The following is a 10,000-nucleotide window of genomic DNA, read 5'->3' as shown; positions in this document are numbered from 1 at the left end:
CTTTTTGGCTACCTCCCTTGGAAGGGGGAAAAAGCCTTGGTATATGTATGTATGTACTTATCAAATTGAAACTTGAAGCTTCATACTTTATCACAAGCAATCACCTGTGCAAGACTGCTTGATGAGCCAAAGTATTTCTACTTATATCTATGTTACATCTAGGTCCTGATAGTTTAATAGCTTTACTCTTTGTTTGTTTAATATATGAAACATAACTATCTGAAGTTAAAAGATGGTTCAATGCAACTTAAAATGTGATCTGTTATCTTTTAGGAAGACGTGTAATGCTTAAACTATGTGAACCCGGAGAATTTTCTAAATAATGATTTTGAATATATAGTTTCCTGTTCATAGACCGAATGAATTCCAGTTCAATATTGCAGATATATTCTTCTAATTTTCAACGTGTTCATTTAACCTTATTTTTCTTTCTTTCAACTGACGATATATATTCTATTTAACAATGTTCCAAGCTCAAATAGATAAGATATTGTTGACATCTTTATGTCGGCGCCATATAATGGTGGTTTAAATGAAATGCACTGCAAAATGTATAGATGAGAAATAAATCACTATATTCACACACCAAAACAAATCCGTCTGCTCTCTTGCTCACGGCTGACAAGAGACTGTTTATATCGCCTCCCGTGCCCAAAATGAACTGGAAACATCACACCACTGCTAAAGCTTCTAGATTGAGTTTGCGGCTAGCATATGAAATGACATGTGAATGACAACCATCTAATAGCTGCATTAGGACAGCTCCAATACCTAGACAGGAAGCATCAGTGCAAATGGTAAAAGGAAGAATATAAACTGGAAATGCCAACACAGCGCCTGTGTAAGTGCCTGCTTCAAGGAGTCAAAACTTTCTTGATGAGCATCATGCCATTGGAAGGAAACATACTTTTTGAGGAGACGAGTAAGAGGTGATGCTATAGAAACAAAGTCTTTTACAAAAGCATGATAGTATCCTGCCAATCCTTGGAAAGAACGTACTTGATCAACTGTCCTAGATGCAGGAAAATTTCTAACAGCTATAATCTTGTCATCTGTAATATGAATGTCATCTTTGTCTGTAACATGACCTAAGATTTGGATGCTGGACTTAGAAAAATTAAAATTGGGGTAAATTGAGCTTCAATCCAGCTTCAGCAAAATGTTGCAAGACTAAGGACAACTTATAGAAATGACTTTCCACATCCTTGGAAACTATAATCAAGTTATCCAGATACACAAAGAGTCCATTACCCACTTGTCTATGAAAAATGAAATTGAGTTAATAAGGCACTGATATGTTAAAGAAGCATTCCACAATCTAATGGGGCAGAAAAATCATTCATAATGACCTGACGGAGTCGAGAAAGCCGTGATCTTATGAGATTTTTTCCTATGTCGCATACTGAGAGTCTAAATGAGCTGTCTCACTTGCATGTGTAGATTGAACAGAAGTTGCTATGATAGGAGGTGAATCCTGAACAGTATCAACATCAATAACATCAAAAGAACCTAGATGAATGCCAGAATAGAGCGTGATGAAAGCACCAGTAACGTTGGTTATTATGACCGTGGTAACGTGGTCCTCACGAAGAGTAGAAAGAGTACTCTCTCAAGGAAGATATCTAACACGAACAGAGTCAGGTTGAGATAAGACGTCTGAACCAATTGGAGCATCTGAAATGCGCACTGGGACTCGAACTGCACTAGAAGGACTAATATAGTGCTCGCCTATAACAACAGCAGCACAAAAAAGACGACAGAAGGGCCTAAAGGTTTCGAACCCATGGAAGACGACTGTCTTGGCAGAGCATGTACAGAAGGTGAGCTATGTATAAGAAATGGCCTGTCTATTGCAGAAATGACATTGTTGTCGAAAGTAACCGTACGGAGGCGAGGAAGTATATCTATGGCATGAGTTGCTAAAGTATCAAAGTCTAAGAGACAATGACACTGAAGTATGAAATCAGAAACTACCACATAGTTATCATGAAACACTTTAGCATGGAAAGAAAACCTTAGGGAATGCAAATAGATCCAAAAGCAGACTAGGGAGAGCCTTATACAGCTTGCAAGGCACTGCAAGAAGGTAACAATGGTACGTTGTACAAATCCTTGAGAGCATAATATGCCTTTTTACATATGATATTGCTTTCTGTTCCAGTATCTACTGCTCTGTGTAGGTGTCGAAAACAGAAGAGGTGATGAAGGAGTGCTCTGTGTAGTTGTCGAAGACAGAGGAGGTGGTGGTAGAGGAGGAAGAACTTTCGTAATCTGCTGTAAATGACTAGGTAGTGCAGGAGCTAGCAAGGCATGGTGAGGCAATTCTTTTAACTTTCTAGAAAGCTTTGTTGCGAATGATAGTAAAGATTGATCTCGCTGATAACTAAGAGAAGAAGCAATCCTTCGTTGATAAGGAGTAAGGAACAAAATAAGGAATAGGTACTCCAAAACAAGTCGGAGTCTATCTAGGGTTATGGAGTTTTTATATGTATCCTGTGAATGTATTAAATAACCTAATGCCTTAGAGGCCACCGTGCTGGCTCTAGCCTGAGCACACATAAAATTTTCATTGCTCATAGAGGAAGCAACTACATCAGCCAATCTATAGCACCAGAGAAAATTATCGCCTACCAAGTTAGCATCAAACATCTTAGAGAAAAAAAATGCCTTGAAGGTGGCGTAATAACAGTTAGCTCTAAGATTGATGCATGAAGATGACACCATCTGACTGAAAGGCTACTGAATTGGGAATAAGTTGAGATAGGACGAAAAATATATTGTTGAACCCTGTAATGACATTAGTGCTGATGATACTATCCTCACATTGTTGAATAAATGCAGATACTGGGTAATTAGGATCCTCTTCTGAAAATAAATTGTACAACTGAGGGATCCTGGCGTAATAATGTAAAAGTGGGGTGAGTCATAGCTGAGACTTCCATTATGTTACTGTGGAAAGAGGAGGAAACTTTGTTACTAGACATATTGAGATGATCACTAACAACTTTAGGTGCATGTATGGTTCGACCACTTCTGAGTAACATGCATATACAATAGAAAAAAAAATCACCAATACAGACCAATATAAACACATAATTGCAGGCGCCCACTGCTTGGAGAAGGATATTTGCGTCTTGAGGGAGTACTTTCGTAAGGAAGGATAGGAGACCACTGAATACAATATGGCTCTCATCCACACATGAATTGACTCTCGTTCAACATCTACGCACGTGACCCTGGCTCACACACATCTACAAAAACATGAAAACTCAAGTATTTACATAAAAAGAACACTATTGTTTAAGCAAAATTAGTTTCACATAACAAAGACTAAAAGAATATTGCATAGATGAAAAGGGGGTAACTATAATATTCTCACTGACAACATGACGACTCACAACACGCCCTAGAATGGATACCACATTGATGTGAAAGACAATACTCATCTGACAACATCCACGTGCGCACTGCTGGGAAAATAGAAGAATTGCAGCAATACTTTGAGGAATCTCATAGTACTCCGATGATACAGTCTGGGCCGACGTAGGTACCTAACAGCCTGGAGACAAGGCTCATAACTTTGGAGGCGAAAATGGCTTGAATCAATACCCATCACATAATATTAAGAGTCCACGAAATTGTAAAAATGAGGGAGAAAAACGTACGCGCCGAATGATCCACGAAAACCAATGGTTCACTAGTACTACATTTAGATTTTTTCACTGAGAATATCACCTAAACGTTATTCATTAATTTTTTCCACTACCACCATCATATGTCGGCGTCATATAATGTTGGTTCAAATGAAAGGCACTGAGAAATGCATAGAAGAGAAATAAATCACTATATTTACACACCAAGGCAAAATCGTGTGCTCTCTCTCGCTCACAGCTAACAAGAGACAGGTTACATCGTGTCCCGTGCCCAGAACGGGCAGGAAACATCAATCCATTCTGGTGGGGAATATGAACATAGTAACCGAACCCGCCAGGGTTTTATATATACATACCTACATTATCAAATAAATTTACATAGGTGATTCACTGCAGGCTCCCATTACATCTGTTTGGTAACACTAATTATCATATCCAGTTATATTTCCACCTTTAGGCATGGGTTTATACTTACTGATGTTAAACAACATTAACTATATTTCTTGAAATTGTGGTACGCATTCTAAAATAAATTAATATCCACATTACCTGAATAATCATTTACACTGTAGAGCAAATGTGCGTGCGTGCGTGCGTGCGTGCGTGCGTGCGCGCGCGCGTGTGTGTGTGTGTGTGTGTGTGTGTGTGTGTGTGTGTGTGTGTGTGTGTGTGTGTGTGTGTGTGTGTGTGTGTGTGTGTGTGTGTGTGTGTGTGTGTGTGTGTGTGTGTGTGTGTGTGTGTGTGTGTGTGTGTGTGTGTGTGTGTGTGTGTGTGTGTGTGTGTGTGTGTGTGTGTGTGTGTGTGTGTGTGATTCACCATGGTCTCGGATCACGTGTTGGACCTGTGATCGACAACTATTTCCCTCCCGGAAGAGCTTAGAGCTCATATATGACTGATCAATGGGTAATGCTGTGACTTTACACGCACACACACACACACACACACACACACACACACACACACACACACACACACACACACACACACACACACACACACACACACACACACACACACACACACACACACACACACACACACACACACACACACACACACACGCACAACTCCTCGCCCAAGAGAGTTGGAGTAACGACTCCCAGCGCAGTGATACTGAAATTATTTCAGAGCTGTGAGGGATTCAAACCCGGACCACCGTAGTGGCGGCAGCGGGCGCTACCACTGCGCGCGCGCGTGTGGGTGTGTGTGTTTGCGCTCGTATATGTAAGTGCGTACGTGCGTGTGTGTGCTTTCATCAAATTGCACTCATTTGTACAAAACTTTTTGTTCTTTGTTATTTAGTCTGTGCAGTGAATAATAATTGATTGTAGGCAATTCAATCAATGTACATAAATTATTACTAAGCAATTGGTTCAATTCTGTAGTCTGAATATGAATATTAGAACAATTTAGGAACGTTAATCTCTTTATATATTCAATTATTGTTGGTGACATTTTATTGATGGTATTGATGGAAATGGTTTGATCCTGACTGTTGTGGTGATGAGGGCAACGGCAACGGCAGCTGTAACGGTAACGGTAACAGTGATAGTGGCTATAACGGTGAAGGTGACGGTAATGGTGACGGTAATTGTGACGGTAACGTCAACGGTAGCGGTGACGGTGATGGTAACGGTAACGGTAACTGTAACGGCAACGGTAACGTTAGCTGTGACGGTGATGGTGAACAGTAATTGATGATTTGTGAAAGTGACGGTGACTATAAGATTGATGGTGACAGTAACGATGGTGGTAATGATGTGACTGGCTGTATTATTGTGTGATTGTGTGACTATGTGATTATGTCACTATGTGATTATGTGTATATGTGACCATATCAGCTCTTCGATGGCAATGGACAGTATCGTGGTGCTAGGAAAAAAAATATTTTGGGTTTATGATGCTAGATATATCTTAGTCAGTAGGATGTGAGTACATGTAGGGGCGTGGGAATCTCGATGTGTTATTTCATAGGTAGGGGGTAACTGGGAAGATGGTCTGTCTTCTCAAGAAAAGTGTTGAGAAAATAAAGATGCAGGTGTTCATTCTCCCACACTGTGGTGTTCTTGGGTCGTTTGAGGGAGGTGGTGAGATAGCGTGTAAGATTGTTGCAAGAGGTTGATAGGTTAGGTCATTAGATGCGGTATATTCAGGGGGAAAATGTGCGTCCTTGGTAACGAGATAGCATAGCTGTGGGGAAGACCAGTGTCCTGTTCTTAAGCTCGTTAGTGCTCTTTTAAAACATCAGTTGACCTTCTGGGAAGAAGGCCGTAAACATACATAAAGTTTGTTAGTCTTTAAATGAATTTTCGTGTGTAATAGCCGGTACGTGGAGCATCGATGGGGATCGATGCTGCATTCCGGGTTGCTTTGTAGGTTTGTTCATTGCCGGTGATGCCAGTACATAAGAACATAAGAATGAAGGAGACTGCAAGAGACCATAAGGCCTACACTAGGCAGCTCCGTATCCATCACCACCTGTCATCCCCATCCATAAAGTTGTCTAATCGTTTCTTAAAACAACTGATAGTTTCAGCGCTTACTATATGGTTACTAAGTTTATTCCATTCGTCGACCACCCTATTAGTAAACCAATTCCTGCCTATTTCCTTCTTAAATCTAAATTTGTTCTCAGTTTATAACCATTACTGCGAGTCCTGTCCTGTTGTATTAGTATGATGACCTTGTTTGCATCACCCTTGTTAAAGCCTTTGATCCACTTGAACACCTCTATTGGATCACCCCACACCATTATAAGATGACACCCAACAATACGGATTTGAAGTGGAAGAAAATATGGAATAGCTATGAGTGAATTCTGTGAATCAATGCGTGGTGAGAAGGAAGGATGAAAAGAGCCGTCAGTCCGCTCCATGAATCAGAATTGATTATGTAGTGTGTGGTCGTGCGATTTGTGAAACAAAAAGGTGTAAATTGGGTAGAATGTGAGATTTTGACAGTAAAGTCTAAAAGCGAAAAGGGAAAGTGATCCGGGTTATGTGCCTGTGGGCGATACTCATGCATACTCCACCCAACAGTCAGAGGGAGGATCGTCTGTTTACATGTTAATTGCATAGGTATGAGCGGGCGAATCGAGTTATACCAAATGGTAATTGTTTTTTCAGTATTGTAGGCGCGGGGAAACGGGGACGAACACAGGGGAGTGACCAGGGGCCTGGATAGATATTGTGACTGAGAGAATATTCTCAGTTATTTTTTGTGTAGATAACAAAATTGCAATTCTCTTACCATGACGGGGATAGTGTGGACACCTGTTGAATTCCTGAAATGGTAAAGGGACAAAGAGAATGCAAAGAATTGGTTTCACGGGAGAGATCTTGATGCGGAAGAGATATTTTAATGCTGTCCAAAAACGTTGGAACACAAATTCCATGTAAACTTTTACTGGTGTTAGACGGAAAGCACCTTTGCTGAGACACAGGCTTAGGAAGCATATGATATCATCCGAAAGGTTGTGGTTGAAACAAAGAAACAAGCTTGAACGCCGTCATCAGTAAATACATAGGACACTAGTACGCATACCAATGGAGACGCACTTGCCCTATGCAGACGCATTTGACACAAAAAACTTCTACCTGCCGATGGTGAATAGACAGGAGTATGATCATAGGCTCAAAAAATCACATTATGAGGGGATAGTTAAGTGATTTTTGGAGCCTATAATTATGCTCCTATCTGTTCACCATCGGCAGGTAGATTTTTTTCTTTTCTTTTTTGTCAAATGCGTCTGCATAGGGCAAGTGCGTCTCCATTGGTACGCGTACCCCACTACTCCCAAATGAATTCAAAGAAACACGTTATAGCAACCTTAGTAGTGGTTAGAGTCTTCTTTTGCAGAATGAGATTGATGACGGTAACAAGAAACGACAGCAATATGTTATTCTCACATTTTTAATCTGAGTAGTGGTGGGATTTGGTTTAGAAATGCACAAAAGATGTAGTATATGATAGTTTGTTATAAAGCTTTTGTCAAAGTGAAATTTAATCATCAAAAGTTAACATAAGCCCCAATGTTCACAATACATGGATTTAGTCGATTTGCAAACTCTGGGTACGTTACTCAGCCGTTTCTCTGTGACTGATTGAGTTACACGTGAAATCCTGACTTTGAAGTCATCCAGAGAACTTGGCCTTAATGAGTATAAAAATGTTTTAACATGACCTTGGAAGAAAAGAAATAGATGTGCAAATACATAAATAGACAAAAAAGCAAATTAATCATAACTTAGTACATAGATAACTAAAAAATAGAAGAAAGAAATTGATAAAAGAATAGATAAACGAATTAATAGATAAATAAATAAGCAAATAAAAACAAATGAATAATCAAGTGAATAAATAGACAAATACACGAATTGATAAATAGGTAAATGAATAAATAGATAAAAACAAATAGATAACAAGAAATAAATAAACATATGAATAGATGAATAAATGAACACGTAAATAGAGGAATAAATAAACAAATAAACAAATGAACAGATAAGTAAAAGAATAATTATACAAACAAACAAATAGATAGACAAGTACGATTGATCAGAGATCAAACGAATGAAATGGCCAATCAGTCGTATCACTTCTGCCAATCCCCTTGTCTAGGAATAAGTCATTTCAGTATTATCACATATTCAAAGCTTGTTGAGGGAGAGATCCATCATACTGAAATTTCAAATAATTCCGACAGTTGTCCCCGGATTCGAACCGAGACTTCCGCAGTGGCAGGCCGTCGCTCTACCGACTATGCTACTGTGCCTATAAGATCCCCCAACCTCGGGGTTAATCTAAAACCAAAATATCCATAGAAGACCACCACAGCAGCAGCAACAGGAGAGGAAGAAGGAGAAGAAGAAGGAGGAGAAGAAAGAGGAGAAGAAAGAGGAGAAGAAAAAGAAGAGGAAGAGAAAGAAGAAGAAGAAGAAGAGGAAGAAGAAGAAGAGGAAGAAGAAGAAGAAGAAGAAGAAGAAGAAGAAGAAGAAGAAGAAGAAGAAGAAGAAGAAGAAGAAGAAGAAGAAGAAGAAGAAGAAGAAAAAGAATGAGGAAGGAGGAGGAGGAGAAGAAAAAGAAGAGGAGGAAGAATAAGAAGAAAAAGAGAGAAGAATAAGAACAAGAAAAAATAAATTCAAAATCAAGTGTGATTGTAGAGCACTTTTCTTGAAGATCGTCTTCTGAAAAGTCGACGTCATAAGTATTTGAAAAAAAAAGAAATAATATTCAAGAGTTTCCTAAATAAACAAAGGAAGACAGTACAGGCTGAGAAAAAAGTCATGAAATTGCTCAAAAATGGAGATACAGATCAAGAAAGATGTATCAAGAAGTTTTGAAATATAAGTGTGTAACAAAAAAAATATAATTTTGAAAATTAAATATAGGCACAGACCAAAAGAGAAACGGATTATGATTTATAACAATATTGATAATAATAAGTTAAAGGCTGGTGTAAATCAGAAGCAGAATAGATTCGAAATATTATTTTGGAGCTAAAATTATTAGCACAGAGTGCATAAAAGTCAAAAGAGAAAAATAATAAAATAAAATAGAAATAAAAAAACAGCTAAAATGAGAACAACCTTACCACGTTTTAGTTCAGCCAGTAATTTGAAATATCACAATCCACCTAACCTTTTTTTTTTTTTTTTTCTACTGGTAATGCACACTTCTATTCTTTGGGTCTGATTGTCTGATTGAATTGAACTGCAGTTTTAATTATTTTTCATGTTAACGTGTGCATTTCTGGACGACTGTTACTCAAACGATTAATGTAGTTATACATTTTAAATAAATCACATCAAGTTAGGATAAAGACTCTATCTTTAATCAACCCTATACACTTTAGCCTCTTAGCTAACATAAAGATGTCACAGATGGCCCGAAGGTAGCTGGGATAAAGAGAGAAATGCCTCCCGCTAAGGAATGAATTGCTATTGACTATAACCACTATAACTATAGATACTGACTATAAGCAAGATTAACTATATCCCTCTCGCTACAGAGGGGGGTGGGGGAGTATTGCGGAGATGAATAGAATATCTTGGCGACAACAGGAATGAAAAGATAAGTGTACCTCGGAATGGAAAGAGTTACATAAGAACATAAGAATAAGGGAGACTGCAAGAGACCATAAGGCCTACACTAGGCAGCTCCTTATCCATCACCACCTGTCATCCCCATCCATAAAGTTGTCTAATAGTTTTTTAGAACAGCTAATAGTTTCAGCGCTTACTACATGGTTACTTTAAAACCTAGACGACGTCCCTTCCTAAAGGGTGTCCTTGAAATGGATAAAATAACTAATAGAAAAACCAAAGAAAAGAAGAAGAACCCACGAA

This window comes from Oratosquilla oratoria, chromosome 2 (genome assembly GCF_046742065.1).
Source record: "Oratosquilla oratoria isolate Oo_2021 chromosome 2, ASM4674206v1, whole genome shotgun sequence".
In the NCBI taxonomy this organism is placed as follows: Eukaryota; Metazoa; Arthropoda; class Malacostraca; order Stomatopoda; family Squillidae; genus Oratosquilla; species Oratosquilla oratoria.
The sequence above is the reverse complement of the archived record's forward strand: the minus strand, read 5'-3'. Positions refer to the sequence as shown.